The 17,323-nt window shown below is 36.0% G+C and overlaps 1 pseudogene; it reads left to right on the plus strand.

The window, feature by feature from the left end:
* The first annotated feature begins 289 nt into the window (after positions 1-289).
* Positions 290-17,323, plus strand: part of LOC104976350 (tigger transposable element-derived protein 1-like) — a 56,864-nt pseudogene continuing 39,830 nt past the window's right edge.

A 17,323-nucleotide genomic window follows, 5' to 3' on the forward strand; every position in this document is an offset into this window, starting at 1 on the left:
TACTACTTGAGGCAAGTTTTGCTTCAGTTTTTGTTTTTGTAATTTATATATACTCTACAGATCATGTATATAGTGCTTTGGCCCTTTGCCTGGGAGTGACTTCTGCCTTCTGTTTATTTTATTCTGAGTTCCCTGTCTGGTATTGATTTTTGATCCCATTCCAACTCTTGGTATTTTATTTTCCTTGGGTTCTAATACTCTTAACATCTCCTTATTCTGGCCTTATACTCTACTATGTCTCCCCAGTTCTCGCTTGGATCCTTATTTCTGTGTTCTGTTGGAGGCCATAATGACATGTATTTACCTCGAAATCCAGGAAACAGTAAAATCCATCAAATGTAGCACAGAACAAGACACAGTCTGGGTGAGAAAAGCTGAAGAATTAGGCTTGATTCTGTGAACTCAGTCCGTACATGATTAAAAGGAAAGACTGCCTCTCTTAGCACAAAGGACCGAGATTCATCACCTCCATATTCTCTATGAGTTCCTTCATTGCTAGCTAAATGTGTCATGTCTATCTTAACCAATTTTGAAAAAAAGAATTATGAAAATAATATTATTATCTATCAGTAGTGGAGGCACTCTAAAAAGTGGTAATTTGTAACTTCATAATCAGAGAGATGAAAGTCTCCTGTTTTGAGCCTATAAGGTTTTTGCAAATCTCATAATGTAAGGAAGTAATGCCACTGAGCAATAAAATCTCAGTAGGGGAGTTCTGTATTCCTATATAAAGGTTGTGCATCTTTTTCTGCCTAAAGAGTTCTATTTGAAACAAACCAGAGGTGCTGTGTTAAAAGGCCTGAACCTGTGTCCTTAATCAGCATTTTTGGGGCTTTTAGTCCTGTGGCAGGAGTATGCCCTTTCTTAAAAATTTCTTTAACTTGAAGTAAAAAAGATTAATTGATAGAAATTCAACTTTTTTTTTTTCTTCAAAGGAAGGTATTTTCCCTCTTAATCATGTGTTATTAAACTCCAGACTAAGGGGCCAATGAATGACTAAATGACCAAATAAAAGGTGTGTCACCTGAGAATGGCCTTTCCTGAGTCAGTTCAGTTCAGCTGCATCTGACTCTGTCACCTCATGAACTGCAGCATGCCAGGCCTCCCTGTCCATCACCAACTCCCGGAGTTTACTCAAACTTATGTCCACTGAGTTGGTGATGCCATCCAACCTATCTTATCCTCTGTCATCCCCTTCTCCTCCCACCTTCAATCTTTCCCAGCATCAGGGTCTTTTCCAATGAGTCAGTTCTTTGCATCAGGTGGCCAAAATATTGGAATTTCAGCATCAGCATCAGTCCTTCCAATGAATGCTCAGGACCAATTTCCTTAAGGATGGACTGGTTGGATCTCCTTGCAGTCCAAGGGACTCTCAAGAGTCTTCTCCAACACCACAGTTCAAAAGCATCAGTTCTTCGGTGCTCAACTTTCTTTGTAGTCCAACTTTCACATCCATACATTGCTACTGAAAAAAACATAGCTTTGACTAGACGGATCTTTTTTTGCAAAGTAATGTCTCTAATTTTTAATATGCTGTCTATATTGGCCATAACTTTCGAGAGTCAGCACATCACTAAAACTGTCAATTGGGAAGAATTTTCTGAGCGACATTTAGCCTGGGGAAAAAAAATAAAAGAATCCTCTTCCTGCCTCTGCTATACCTTGCAGGCTCCTCTGTTCTGAATATATTCCTAATAGCTTTAGAAATTATTTATTATTTCTTGCATTCTTGGGACTGTATACTATGTTTTAGATGGAGGAGGGGAGAAATCTGCAGTTACCTTGAACCTAGAGTCTTGGAGCTTGAAGGGCAGTAAATCTCCTTCCTTAGTTTTATAGTTAAGAATTTGCTTGTCTTCCTGTAGATAAACAGATTGTCAGTCTTCCATTATTTATCCCATATGCCAAGGTTTATTCTGCTTTCATTTATGTGATGTTTCTTAATGGCATATCTACTTTGGTTCTGTATCCTAAGAGTTGATTTTCCTTAGTGTTCTGTTCATAATGGGGAATGCTGCTATCACATTTATCCTGAGAATCAGAGAACAAATGGAAATCGTTCAATTCCATTGCCTCTAATCCCTAGTAAAAGTTTTATCTTTTAGGTTATCTTTCTTAAAAAGGTGAAAGATTTATGCAATCTGAGGAGAAACCAGAGTATATATTATATGCCAACCTTAAATGAGAAACCAAAACAAAATTGCAGACTGGCTAAAGGAAGTATAACTTAATAGATGATAACTTCCTGTGATGGTTTTCTCTTCCCATCCCTCTCTCTCTCTCTCTTCCTCCCTTCCTACTTTTCTTCCCTTCCTAACTCCCTTTCTTCCTTATTTTGGCAATCATTTTAGGGTCTATGACATGCCAGGTACTGTGCCATGTATTGAGTGTACAGAGAACAATAAAATAACAACTCAAAGCCTTTGTGTGTAGATTCTCTGGCATAGTTACTTGAAAGGAAAATTAAGACTAGTGGTGGTGTTGTGGGTGTGGACAGGGCATAGGAAATGGATGATTGCCACAGCAAATACAAAGGAAATAAAGATGAATAATTTGCAGTCTGTTTATAATTTATATAATAATATAAATGAATCTTGCTCCTAGGAGAAAACCCTATATTTCAAAACCTGAAGAGCAAAATCATCATATGAAATAGGTGGTCTGATTAAAATATGCTTGTGAGGCAGATAGATAATATGCACCAAAAAAAAAAAAAAATCTGACAATTAAATTATAAAATCCTAAAGTTGAAATCACCTTAAAGGATTGTATGATTCTATTCAGTGATATACAAAATTGTCTTTGTCTGAATTAGTCAAAGTTTTATCTGGATAATTTTATAGCAATCTCTCTAATTATCAATCTTGAGGCAGAAAAAAAACACTTAAATGGCTCAATGTGAGAATTCCTGAATATCAGAATCTGATTTGAACATAATTCATTTCAACAAATAGCATTTTGCTGGCGAAGATGGGCATAGGTAAGCATTTTGGGGGCAATTCAAGGAACTTATAGTCTATTAGGAGAGTTAAGTCATATATTAGGTTCAACCATGTAAATTCTACTTATGTGAGTCAAATATAACTAAATATCAACAATTTAGTATAGTTCAACTTAATACCAGAAGACAAGTACACAAAGAATAAAACATAACTAAAACTAAAAAAAAAAAAAAAAGAATATGCAAAAATAGTTTCCCGATTGATCAAATACAGGGATAAACTTTTGCTAGATAGATTTGCAGGGAAGTAGGGTTAAGGAAATCAGGTTTCAGAAGGCTGGATTGGCAGGGTAGTGTTCTGTCTAGCTTTTACAAAATATTGACAAAAATTTTACACACAAAGAGACAGGGGAGTAGGTAAAATAGTGGGAGCAAAAGTACATAATCAGTAAAGTACATGCATTTTACAGTAAACAATGGGTACTTCAGCTGGAATGAGAAGTGAAGTGAAGTGGCTCAGTTGTGTCCGACTCTTTGCGACCCCATGGATTGTAGCCTATCAGGCTCCTCTGTCCATGGGATTTTCCAGGCAAGAATACTGGAGTGGGTTGCCATTTCCTTCTCCAGGGGAACTTCCTGACCCAGGGATCAAAGCTGGGTCTCCCGCATTGTAGGCAGATGATTTACCCATTGAGCCACAAGGGAAGCCTCTTTATGAAGGTAAAGCATGGGATATAAAATTAGAATGGAAAATGGAGGCAAAAGCAAAAATTATCTGGCACACCAAACTATGAGTTATAAATTTGATTCACCTCATTCAATCCTGATCAATCAGGATACTATTTTTGCATATTCTTTTATTTTGAGGAGCCTTTCAACAATTTCATTGTGGCAGGGTTATGTTAAATCGGAGCTGAACTTCAGAAGTTTGTCAATGATGCACATGGTGTGTTAATTGTGAATGGAATGGAAAACAAAGGGAGCTTTCAGCCAGCAAAAGATCCAATATTCTGAAGAGGAACCAGATATATTAGAGCTGCATATCCATAGACATCTCTGACAAATGTTAAGTATAGTTTGCCTCCAATATCTACAGTATCTTCTTTATGCCTGTCAGTATCTTGAAATGCCTGCCATTTCAAGGCACTTATTGTCTTCTATTTTTTTGTCCATTTTTTCTATTAAACTCAATTCTCATGTAAAAATGGGTTCCAATATTTCACTCACAATGAGGTGTAATTACAGTTTAACATATCATGTCTTTTGCTCTTCCCCTACCCTCTACTCATGGCTCAAAATAGTCAGCCAGCTGATTTGCTTGTAAGACTAGCAGTAGAATATTCACCAGAAGTAGAAAAACTAGGGAACTAAAATGTATGGCATTTATTTAACCGTTAGAGTATTACAGCATTAACTACAAAGTCATTGACTCAAAGAGGGAAACAACCAGGGCTAAAGAATGATACACAGGACTGCAAAATTCTCTTAGAAAAGACCCTAGAGTTCAGTTTACTCAATTCTCCAGACAATGATGTGACTCTTTCTGAAGTATCCTTATCAAGAAGTTACCCAGCATCTGTTTGCATATATTTTGAGATGGAGAACAGCTATATTCCCTGAGGCAGCAAATTCCATTCTCAATTCTGTTATTAATCTTTCTTAAGCTAAGCCTAAATCTCCTTACCTACTCCCTCAACTCATCAATTGGTCAAAGACCTATTTTCTATGGTGATAAGAAATAATCTTACCCCTTATTCTAAAAAACACTCCTCTAAATATTTGAAAAGGGGTGTGCTGTGGCCACTGAGTCTTCTCTTCTCAGGATAAAGAACCAATTTCCTTACATTAAAAAAATTCAAATTCCTTTATCCTTATTATTCCTATTTTAGACATCTCCAGCCTGTTCTATTCAAGACCCTGGATGCCAAATAGAAATCAAAGAGCAAAAAAGGTTGATTTCTCTCAAATAATTTATAAACATGTATTTTGGGGATATAATAAAGGGATTAGTGTCATATATGTGGAATCACTGCCAAGACCAAAGTTAAAGAAACTTTTCCCTGTTTTCTTCTAGGAGTTTTATGGCTTCAGGTCTTATGTTTAAGTATATAATCTATTTCAAGTTGATTCAGAAAATGAAGATCATGGCATCTGGTCCCATCACTTCATGGAAAATAGATGGGGAAACACTGGAAACAGTGTCAGACTTTATTTTGGGGGGCTCCAAAATCACTGCAGATGGTGATTGCAGCCATGAAATTAAAAAACGCTTACTCCTTGGAAGGAAAGTTATGACCAACCTAGATAGCGTATTCAAAAGCAGAGACATTACTTTGCCAACAAAGGTCCGTCTAGTCAAGGCTATGGTTTTTCCTGTGGTCATGTACGGATGTGAGAGTTGGACTGTGAGGAAGGCTGAGTGCCGAACAATTGATGCTTTTGAACTGTGGTGTTGGAGAAGACTCTTGAGAGTCCCTTGGACTGCAAGGAGATCCAACCAGTCCATTCTGAAGAAGATCAGCTCTGGGATTTCTTTGGAAGGAATGATGCTAAAGCTGAAACTCCAGTACTTTGGCCACCTCATGCGAAGAGTTGACTCACTGGAAAAGACTCTGATGCTGGGAGGGATTGGGGGCAGGAGGAGAAGGGGACGACAGAGGATGAGATGGCTGGATGGCATCACTGACTCGATGGACATGAGTCTGAGTGAACTCCGGGAGTTGGTGATGGACAGGGAGGCCTGGCGTGCTGCGATTCATGGGGTCGCAAAGAGTCGGACACGACTGAGTGACTGAACTGAACTGAACTGAAGTTGATTTTTGTGAATGTTTTAAGATAAGTGTAGCAATCCTTATCTTAAGGATATTACTAAAATAAGGATTGTAAGATAATTTGTAGTAATCAAATTTCCCTGACACCATTTATTGAAGAGACTCTTCTTTTCCCAGTGAGTGTCTTTGGTTTCCTTATCAAATATCGTTGACCACATCCATTGATGGGGATAAGTTCAAACTATGTCCTATTGACCTATATGTTTACATTCAGCCCAGTATCACACTGTTTCAATTACTATGCCTTTGTGAAATTAGGAGTGTGAAATATTTACTTTTTTCTTCTTTCTCTGGATTAGTTTGGTTATTCTGATTATTTGTGGCTTCACACAAATTTTAGAATCATTTTTACTACTTATGTGAAAAAAATGCCATTGAAATTTTTTTCTTAATTTATTTTTTTTAATTAACGGATAATTGCTTTACAGAATTTTGTTGTTTCTGTCAAACCTCAACATGAATCAGCCATAGGTATACATATACTCCCTCCCTTTTGAATCTCCCTCCCATCTCCTTCCCCATCACACCTACATTCTTTTTCACATTCTTTTCCATTATGGTTAATCACAGGATATTGCATCTATGTTCATCAGTGATATTGGCCTGTAGTTTTCTTTTTTGTGTGTTTTCTTTGTCTAGTTTTGGTATCAAGGTAAAGGTGGCCTCATAGAATAAGTTTGGAAGTGTTCCTTCCTCTGAAATTTTTTGAAGTAGTTTTAGAAGGACAGGCATTAGCTATTCTCTTAATGTTTGACAGAATTATCCTGTGAAGCCTTCTGGTCCTGGGCTTTTGGTTTTGGGGAGATTTTTGATCACAGCTTCAATTTCAGAGCTTGTAATTGGGTTGTTCATAATTTCTCTCTCTTCCTGGTTCAGTCATGGAAGATTGAACTATTCTAAGAATCTGTCCATTTAGTCTGGGTTATCCATTTTATTGCCATATAGTTGTTCATAATAGTCTCTTATTTTCCTATGTATTTCTGCATTGTCTGTTGTAACCTCTCCATTTCCATTTCAAGTTTTGTTGATTTGATTCTTCTCTCTTTTTTTCTTGATGAGTCTGCTAAAGGACTGTTAATTTTGCTTATCTTCTCAAAGAACCAGCTTTTAGTTTTATTAATCTTTACTATTGTTTATTTAATTTCTTTTTCATTTATTTCTGCTTGGATCTTTATGATTTCTTTCCTTCTATTAATTTTTTGGGGTTTTTGTTCTTCTTTTTCCAGTTGTTTTAGGTGTAAATTTAGGTTGTCTGTTCGATCTTTTTCTTGTTTCCTGAAGTGGATTGTACTTCCCTCTTAGAACTGCTTTTGCTACATCCCATAGGTTTTGAGTTGTCATGTTCTCATTGTAATTTGTTTCTAGATATATTTTGATTTCCCTTTTGATTTCTTCAGTAATCTGTTGGTTACTTAGAAACGTGTTGTTTATTCCCCATGTGTTTGTGTTTCTTACAGTTTCTTTTTTGTAATTGATATCTAGTCTCATAGTGTTGTGGTCAGAGGATATGCTTGATATGATTTCAATTTTCTTACATATATTGAGGTTTAATTTGTGATTTCAACTTTCTTACATATACTGAAGTTTAATTTGTGAACCAAGATGTGGTCTATCCTGTTCCATGTGCACTTGAGAAGAAGGTGTATTCTTCTGCATTTGGATGGAATGTCCTGAAGATATCAATGAGATCCATCTCATCTAATGCATACTTTAAGACTTGTGTTTCCTTATTAGTTTTCTGTTTTGATGATCTGTCCATTGGTGAGAGTAGGGTGTTAAAGTCTCCTACTATTATTGTGTTACTTTCAATTTCTCCTTTTATGTCTGTTAGTCTTTGTCTTATGTATTGAGGTGCTCCTATATTTGGTACATAGATATTTACAATTGTTATGTTTTCCTCTTGGATTGATCCCTTGATCATTATATAGTGTCCTTCCTTATCTCTTGTACTCTTCTTTATTTTAAGGTCTATTTTGACTGATATGAGGATTGCTAATCCAGCTTTCTTTTGCTTCCCATTTGCATGGAATATATTTTTCCACCCTCTCACTTTCAGTATATAAGTGTCTCTAGGTCTGAAATGAGTTTCTTGTAGACAGCATACATATATGGGTCTTGTTTTTGTATCCATTCAGCCAGTCTGTGTCTTTCTGTTAGAGCATTTAATCCAATTACATTTAAAGTAATAATTGATATATATGTTCCTATTTTAATTTTATTAACTGTTTGGGGTTGATTTTGTAGATCCTTTTTCTTCTCTTGTGTTTCTTGACTATATAAGTCCCTTTAAAATTTACTGTGCAGTTGGTTTGGTGATACTGAGTTCTCTTAACCTTTGCTTGTCCGAAAAGCTTTTGATTTCTCCATCAATTTTGAATTAGATTCTTGCTGGGTACAGTAATCTTGGTAGTATATTTTTATCTTTCAGTATTTTAAATATATCCTACCATACCCTTCTTACATTCAGAATTTCTGCTGAAAGATCAGCTGTTAAGCATATGGGGTTTCCCTTGTAAGTTACTTGTTGCTTTTCCCTTGCTGCTTTTGATATTCTTTCTTTGTGTTTAGTCTTTGTTAGTTTGATTAGTATGTTTCTTGGCATGTTTCTCCTTAGGTTTATCCTGTATAGAACTGTTTGTGCCTCTTGGACTTGAATGACTATTTCCATTTCCATGTTCGGGAAATTTTCAACTATAATCTTTTCAAAAATTGCTCATACCCTTTCTTTTTCTCATTTCTTCTGGGACCTCTATAATTCGAATGTTGGTGCATTTGATATTGTCACAGAGGTCAGACTCATTTCATTTTTTTTACTTTATTCTACTCTTCAGAAGTTATTTCCACCATTTTAATCTTCCAGCTCACTGATTAGTTCTTCTGCTTCAGATATGTTGCTATTGATTCCTTCTAGAGGTTTTTTTTTTTTTTTTTAATTTCAGTAATAGTGTTATTTATTTCTGTATGTTTATTCTCTAATTATTCTAGGTTTTTGTTAAAAGATTCTTGCATTTTCTCCATTTTGTATTCAAGGTTTTTAATCACCTTTGCTATCATTATTCTGAATTCTTTTTCAGGTAATTTGCCTATTTCTTCTTCATTTATTTGGACTTCTGTGTTTCTAGTTTGTTCCTTAATTGTGTAGTATTTATCTGCCTTTTCATTACTTATTTTTTTTAACTTATTGTGTTTGATGTCTCCTTTTCCCAGGCTTCAAGGTTGAATTCTTTCTTCCTTTTGTTTTCTGCCCTCCTAAGTTTGGTCCAGTGGTTTGTATAAGCTTTGTATAGAATGAGATTTGTGCTGAGTTTTTGTTTGTTTTTTTTTTGTTTTTCCTCTGTTTGGCAAGGCTGAGTGAGATGGTAATCTTGTCTGCTGATGATTGGGTTTGTATTTTTGTTTTGTTTGTTGTTTAGATGAGGTATCCTGCACAGGGTGCTACTGGTGGTTGGGTGATGGTGGGTCTTATATTCAAGTGGTTTCCTTTGTATGAGTTCTCACTATTTGATACTCCCTAGGGTTAGTTCTCTGGTAGTCTAGGGTCTTGGAGTCAGTGCTCCCACTCCAAAGGCTCAAGCCTTTAGCTTAGATCTGAAGATGACCCAAAGCTGGTGGGGATATCAAATTTGTTGAAGAACAAAACTGAGATTCAAAATGAGCTCAGAATGGCTGGAGTACTGGGCTCTCCCAGCTTCTTTATAGCCCAAGTAGAGGGCTAGAATTTTGATGAGCACTGAATTAAATCTATAGGTGGTTTAGGGTAATATGGACATTTTAACCAAATTAATTCTTCCAATTTATGAATATAGGATATCTTTACATTTGTTTGTGTATTCTTCAATTTATTTTATCAAAGCCTTGCAATTGTCAGTGTATAAGATCTTTTAGCTCTTTGGTTAAATTTATTTCTAAGGATTTTATTGTTTTTTGGTATTGTGAATGGCATTGCTTTTTTAATTTCTTTTTCAAAGGTTTTGTTGTTAGTGTATAGAAACACAACTTTTTATGTTGACTTTTTTATTCTGCAACTGCTAAGATTTTTTATTAGCTCTAACAGGTTTCTGGGCATGGTCTTCAGGTATTTTTTATATGTAAGCTCATGTCTTCTGCAAACAAAGACAATTTTACTTCTTTTCTTATTTGGAAACCTTTCAAACAGCAAAATGAAATCAACAAAATGAAAATATAATCTATATAAGGGATAAATATTTGCAAATTATATATATATATATATATATATATATATATATATATAATGGTTAATATCCAAAATATATAAAGAATTCATACAACTCCATAGAAAAAACAAACAACTGATTTAGAAATGGACATAGGAGTTGAATAGATGTTTTTTTTTCCCTCCCCAAGGAGAAGTACAAATGACCAACAAGTACATGAAAAGAGGTGTCTCAAAAAAAAAAAAAAAAATAGAACTACCATATATTTCAGCAGTCCCATTTCTGAGTATATAGCTAAAAGAATTAAAATCAGGATCTCAAAGTGATATCTGCACTGTAATTTTCATTGCAGCATTATTCACAATAGTTGAAATATGGATGAAAGATCATGCTTAGTCTGTATAGATTGATGAAAATAGAGGGTTTCAGATTTTTGTTTTTGGAAATTTCAACACACTTTGCTGTGTTCCAATTTTAGTCAAGACCATTTCCATTAGATGTAGATAATTTATGTACCTTCCCCTTTGCCATCTAGTATGTCTTGCTACTAGTTTTTTCATCTTCACTAGGTGTGTGCCATGCATGTCTTTATCTGGGCAGGTGGCTTGCATAATCTGCTCATTTATAAAACATCTACCCTCTCTTCTTTTGCCTTCATTCAGCTGCTAGTTATGAATCTACAATTGTTAGGTCCATAGATTTCTATGAAGTTTCCAGACCAAGCTTTAAAATATTCATATTTCTTATATTCTTTTGAGTTGCTCTATCATTCTACCCTAAATAAGGATCAAGATACCTTTCACAGTATGTTGATGCTCTTCAGAGAAAAGATCCAGAAGGCATAATCTGAGATGAAAAACTGGTATGAGAAAACTGGATAAATGAAAACAGGATGAATAAGGAAATATTTTCCCCAAAAATGTGAAAAATCATCTTCCCTAATATTTAGTCATTCCTGTTTCTGTGCTGCTATGCTATTTTGGTCTGAGTCTTGTGAATGGGTGTTTGCGATGCCAATTTAATTTAGCACCATCATCACGATAAGAGCAGCTGTCCAGAATTCATATTTCCAAAGGATTTTTTTAAAAACTGTTTTGAAATAGATGTTCTGACTGCTTCACTGAAAACAAAATATCTATGTGTGCATGTGCAGTGTTTCTCCCTTTGGGTCTTTCTACTTCCAAATGCTTATAGTGTTTTTTGGCTTCAAAATAGTTTTGGGCAATGGATTCCTTTAAACACACATACAAAAGTATACGCATATGCACACATGGTTGGATGGCATCACCGACTCAATAGAGATGAGTTTGGGTAAACTCCGGAAGTTGGTGATGGACAGGGAGGCCTGGCATACTGCAGTCCATGGGGTCACAAAGAGTTGGACATGACTGAGTGAGTGAACTAAAATGATGAACACACTCTTCTTCCCAGAATACTTTGCCTCAGCATGGACCAAATATAAGACCGAAAACAGCATCTTGTTGTATCATTTAAAATGTAGTATTTATAATGCAAAACCCACACTGCCATAACGTCCTGAAACAGTATGAATTCGTAATTAAGAGCACAAACTTTGTTGTTAAGCAGACATGGAATCAAATCCCAGTTCATATTTGTTAGCTCTATGACCTCAGGAAAAATTAATGAACTTCTCTTAGCTCAATATCTTAATAGATGAAATGTAGACATGTTAGTATTTATTTCTGTGTAACAAAGAATCCCAAACCATTGTGGCTTAAAACAATAGTTGCAAATATAATTAAGCTAAATAACAAATTAGTTTTCAACTCTGTGGTTTGACAATTTAGACTGGGATCTGCTGAGTGGATCTTCTGGTTCCAATTGGATTTTTCTTATGCATCCTTAGTCAGCTACAGGTTAGCTAGGAGGCTGTTTGTCCAGACTTTGGCTAATGTTAACTAGCTCTCTCTAATGTGGCCTCTCATCCTACAGCAAGTTAGATTATCCTTGAACACATGGAAATGGCAGAGTTCACACACACACACACACACACACACACACACACACACAGACTCAGACTCTGAATTGGCACAATATCACTTTTAACATGTTTTATTAACCAAATCAGCTAACAATGAAAATTTAGTTTTAAAGAGTGAGGATAAGATCACATCTAGGTGGCAGGAGGAGTAAAATATGGAGCTAAATTCTCTCACAAATTCATTAAAAATACATCTTTATACGGAATGATTCTCATAGAACATCTATTTCACACTGACAAAATACTTCAGACTTCCAAAAGGCAAGAACATTTCCACATATCTGGGTAGGGCAAAGAAAACAAAAAAAAGAGAGATACAGAGAGAAAGGAACTGGGATGGAACTTGCATCCCTGGGAAGGAGCTGTAAAGTGGAAAGGTTTCCACACAGTGAGAAATCCTATCATCTCACTGATGAGATCAGCTGGGACAGAGGGGGAGCTTTGGAGCCTCAAAGGAGAGCATAGCACCCAGTTTGCAGAAGGCAAAGTGGAGAGAGACCTGCACAGATCATCTGGTCAGTGCCAGATGACTCTCCTTAGTGGAGTCCACTTGTCCACTGGGGTGAGTGGAGGCTAGGTGCTGAGGCTCAGGTTTTGAAGATCAGACCACGGGAAGAGGACTGGATTTGGATGCATGGAGATAGCCTGAGGGGGCTACAGTGTTGTGTGCCACACCTAGGGAATGCAAGAAGAAGCCTGGGCCTACCAGAGAGGCAAGGAGCCCTTGTTCTAGGGTGTTTGATTAGAAGGGTGGTCCACCATAGATCTTTTTCCTTTTCATGTACTCTCAGGCAGCATGGTACCACCCACCTACATGAGCTCTAGGGCCAGGTGTGAACTGCTTCTGTTATCATGGTCTTCAGAGGAGAGTGCAGACAGCTGCTGCCACTGAGGATCCCACAAGAGGGCACAAGTTGCTGCTGCCATTTCCCAAGGAGCACATACAACCCACTACTGCCACCTCCAAGTGTCCCACAACTGGGAACTAATCACTGCCCTTACCTTCCTGGAAGCAAGCATGGGTTGCACACCTGCAAATCCTCTATCAAGTGGATAATGGTTAGCACACTCTGAGGAAAGAGATGGCAAGCACTCAAACCAAAAATACCCCTCATGTTAAAAAATATTAAGCCCACACAAGCTATGATATATGCTCCCACAAATAAATAGCCATCCAAGACTGCAGTAGAAAATTATTTCTCCTAAATTCACAGAATAAGAGAAAAATAAACAAAATGCAAATGTATAGGAGCCATTCTCAGTTAAAAGACAAATAGAAATCACTTGAAGGAACAAACAATAAAACAGACCTTTTCAGTCTAACAGACAAAAAGTTCAAAAAGGACGTAATGAAAATACTGAAAAAATTAAGAAAGACTATTGACAGAAATACAGATTACTATAAACAGGAACTAGAAATTATAAGGAAGATACAAGAAAAATTAGAAAATTCATTTCCTGAGACAAAAGCTGAGCTAAAGGCAATGATTAGCAGAATGAATAGTTTAGAATAAAGAATAAATAATCTGAAAGGTAGAAAAATGGATATTACCCAATCAAAACAGCAGACAGAAAGCCAAATTTAAAGAAATAAAAGATACCTGTGAAATAATGTAAAGCATGCTTATATATGCATAATAGGCTTTCCAGAAGTAGAAGAAAAGAAAAGGGAGATTGAAAATGTATATGAAAAAAATTATAGCTGGAAATTCCCCAAACTTAAACAATGAAGCAGATATACAGATACAGGAAGCACAGAAGGCCCCAAACAAGATGAATCCAAATAAACCTACCCCAAGGCATTTTTAAAAAATGGCAAAAGTTAAAGATAGAGAGAAGATTCTAAAGGCAGCAAGTGTTAATTACAAGTGAACCCCATAAGGCTACCAGCTTATTTCTATACAGAAACACTGCAGGACAGAAGGGAGTGGCAAACAATATTAAAAATTTTGAAAGGGAAAAATATGAAATCTAGAATACTCTACCCAACAATATTATTTGGAATAGGAAGAGAAATAAAGAATTTCTCAGACAAACAAAAACTAAAAGAATACAGCAATACTAAACCTAGCTTAAAAGAAAAACTTAAATGGCATTTTAAATAGAAAAGAAACAAGAAGATATAGGAAGGAAGAAGTCATAATTGGAAAGTTAATTACTTAAATTAGCTAGTAAACAGATCAAAAAAAATATTTGTGGAAGTAATGATAAACACAAGGAACAGAAAATGAATATACATAAAGACATAAAAAAGGACATCGGAATCAAAAAATTGGGGAAAGGAGAATAAGAAAATGCAGATTTTTTTCTTTCCTTTTTTTTTTTTTAAGAATGTGTTTGAGCCTGTATGACTATCAGTCTAAAGCAAGCAGACATAAAAAGGGATTAACATACTCGAAAAACAGAACATCTATTCAAAAACATACAATATATTCACAAAATACAAAAAGAAGAGAACAAAACATAAAACAAAAGTAAATATTCAAACCACAAAAAAAGGAACAAAGAAGAAACAACTGAAAAGCAAGATTTGAAATGACAACAAATTTATATGTATTAATATTACCTTAAAGGTCAATGAACTAAATGCTCTAATCAAAAGACATAGAGTGGCAGACTGTATAAAAAGCAAGAACCTACAATATACTGCCTATAAGAGAACCACTGTAGTGCAAAAGACACACATAAATTGAAAGTGCGAGGATAGAAAAGATATTTCATGTAAATAGAAGTGACAAGAAAGCAGGTGCTTCAATATTCATATCAGACAAGATAGAGTTTAAAACAAAGTCCATAAAGAAAGATAAAGAAGGACACTATATAATGAAAAAAAGATCAATACGAGAAGAAGATTTTACACGTCAATGTATACACCCCTAATATAGGAACACTCAAGCATATAAAATAAGTACTAACCGATATAATGGGAGAAATTGATGGGAAGACTGTAATAGTAGGAGACTTTAACATTCCACTCGTATCAATGGACACAGAACAGAATATTATACCCCCCTCCCCAAAAATGCAAACTCTTTTCAAGTGCAAATGAAACATGCATGTGTGCGTGCTAAGTCAAGTCAGTCATGTTCAACTTTTTGCAGCCCTAGGGACTGTGGCCCATGATGCTCTTCTGTCCATGGGATTCTCAAGGCAAAAATACTGGAGTGGGTACCCATGCCCTCCTCCAGGGGATCTTCCCAACCCAGGGATCAAACCCACATCTCTTAGGTTTCTTACATTGGCAGGTGCCATCTGGGTAGCCTCCAAATGGAATGTATGAGGACACAAAACTAACTTCAACAAATAAGAGTATAGAAATTATTTCAATCATCTTCACTGAGAGCAATGGCATGCATTTAGAAGTCAACCACAGAAAAATAAATTTTAAAAATTTCATGGAGATTAAAAAAGCATGCTACAAAAAAGCCAATGAGTCAATCAAAGTAGTTCATAGAGGTAAGTTCATAGTGATAAGTTCAGTTAAGTTCAGTTCAGTCGCTCAGTCGTGTCCGACTCTTTGCAACCCCATGAACTGCAGCACGCCAGGCCTCCCTGTCCATCACCAACTCCCGGAGTTCACTCAGACTCACATCCATCGAGTCAGTGATGCCATCCAGCCATCTCATCCTCCGTCGTCCCCTTCTCCTCCTGCCCCCAATCCCTCCCAGCATCAGAGTCTTTTCCAATGAGTCAACTATTCGCATGAGGTGGCCAAAGTACTGGAGTTTCAGCTTCAGCATCATTTCCTCCAAAGAAATCCCAGGGCTGATCCAACACCATATTTAAAAAGCATCAATTCTTCGGTGCTCAGCCTTCTTCACAGTCCAACTCTCACATCCATACATGATCACAGGAAAGACCATAGCCTTGACTAGATGGACCTTTGTTGGCAAAGTAATGTCTCTGCTTTTGAATACGCTATCCAGGTTGGTCATGACTTTCCTTCCAAGGAGTAAGTGTCTTTTAATTTCATGGCTGCAGTCACCATCTGCAGTGATTTTGGAGCCCCAAAAAATAAAGTCTGACACTGTTTCCACTGTTCCCCCGTCTATTTCTCATGAAGTAATGGGACCAGATGCCACGATCTTTGTTTTCTGAATGTTGAGCTTTAAGCAACTTTTTCACTCTCCTCTTTCACTTTCATCAAGAGGCTTTTGAGTTCCTCTTCACTTTCTGCCATAAGGGTGGTGTCATCTGCATATCTGAGGTTATTGATAATTCTCCCAGCAATCTTGATTCCAGCTTGTGTTTCTTCCACACTTTATCATAGTGATAAAAGCCTACTCAAAAAACAAGAAAAAATCTCAAATAAACAACCTAACCTACCTCATAAATAGATAATTTTATCAGCCCAATCACTAGAAGTGAAATAGATTTTGCAAAAAATATCTTCCTACAAACAAAAGTCCAGGACCAGACAGCCTCACAGGCAAATTCTATGAAGCATACAAAGAAATTATACAAATTCTCCTCAAACTTTTCCAAAAGATGGAACACCAGTGAACACTTCCAAAGACATTCTATGAAGCTACCATCACTCTGATACCAAAACCAGTCAAAGATACCACCAAAAAAAGAGAATATTACAGGTCAATAACTTTGATTAATATAGATGTAAAAATTCTTACCAAAGTATTAGCAAACGAAATTCAACAACATATAAAAAGATCATATACCACAATGAAGTGGGACTCATCTTAAGTTCACAAAGATGGTTCAACAAACACCATTCAATGTGATATACCATACAAACAAAAGAAAAAAAATGTGATAATCTCAGTAGATGCAGAAAGAGCATATGACAGATTGAACATTCATTAATTATTTAAACACACACACACACACACACACAAACTCTTACCAAAATGGGTTTAGAGGGAATATATCTTAATATAGTAAAAATGATTTATGACAAACGCACAGTCAGTATAGTACTCAATGGTGAAAATCTAAAAGCCTCCCTACTAAAATTTGGAACAGGACAAAGATGCCCACTCTCATTACTTCTATTCAACATAGTGTTGGAAGTCCTAGCCACAGCAATCAGACAAGAAAAAAGAATTAAAAGCTATCCATACTGGAAGGGAAGAAGAAAATTTGTCACTATATGTAGATGACATAATAACTACAAATAAAAACCCTTCAGACTCCACACAGAAACTATTACATCTAATAAGTCAATTCAACCAAGTATCAGGATACAAGATTAACACCCAGAAATAGGTTTCATTTTTTACACTAGCAATGAAATATCAAAACAGAAATGCTTAAAAAACAATATTTTTTAAATTGCACCAAAAAAATATCAAGGAGTAAACCTGACCAAGTAGACAAAAAAAAAAAAATATGCTGAGAACTATAAAGCATTAATAAA

This window comes from Bos taurus, chromosome X (assembly GCF_002263795.3).
Source record: "Bos taurus isolate L1 Dominette 01449 registration number 42190680 breed Hereford chromosome X, ARS-UCD2.0, whole genome shotgun sequence".
Lineage (NCBI taxonomy): Eukaryota > Metazoa > Chordata > Mammalia > Artiodactyla > Bovidae > Bos > Bos taurus.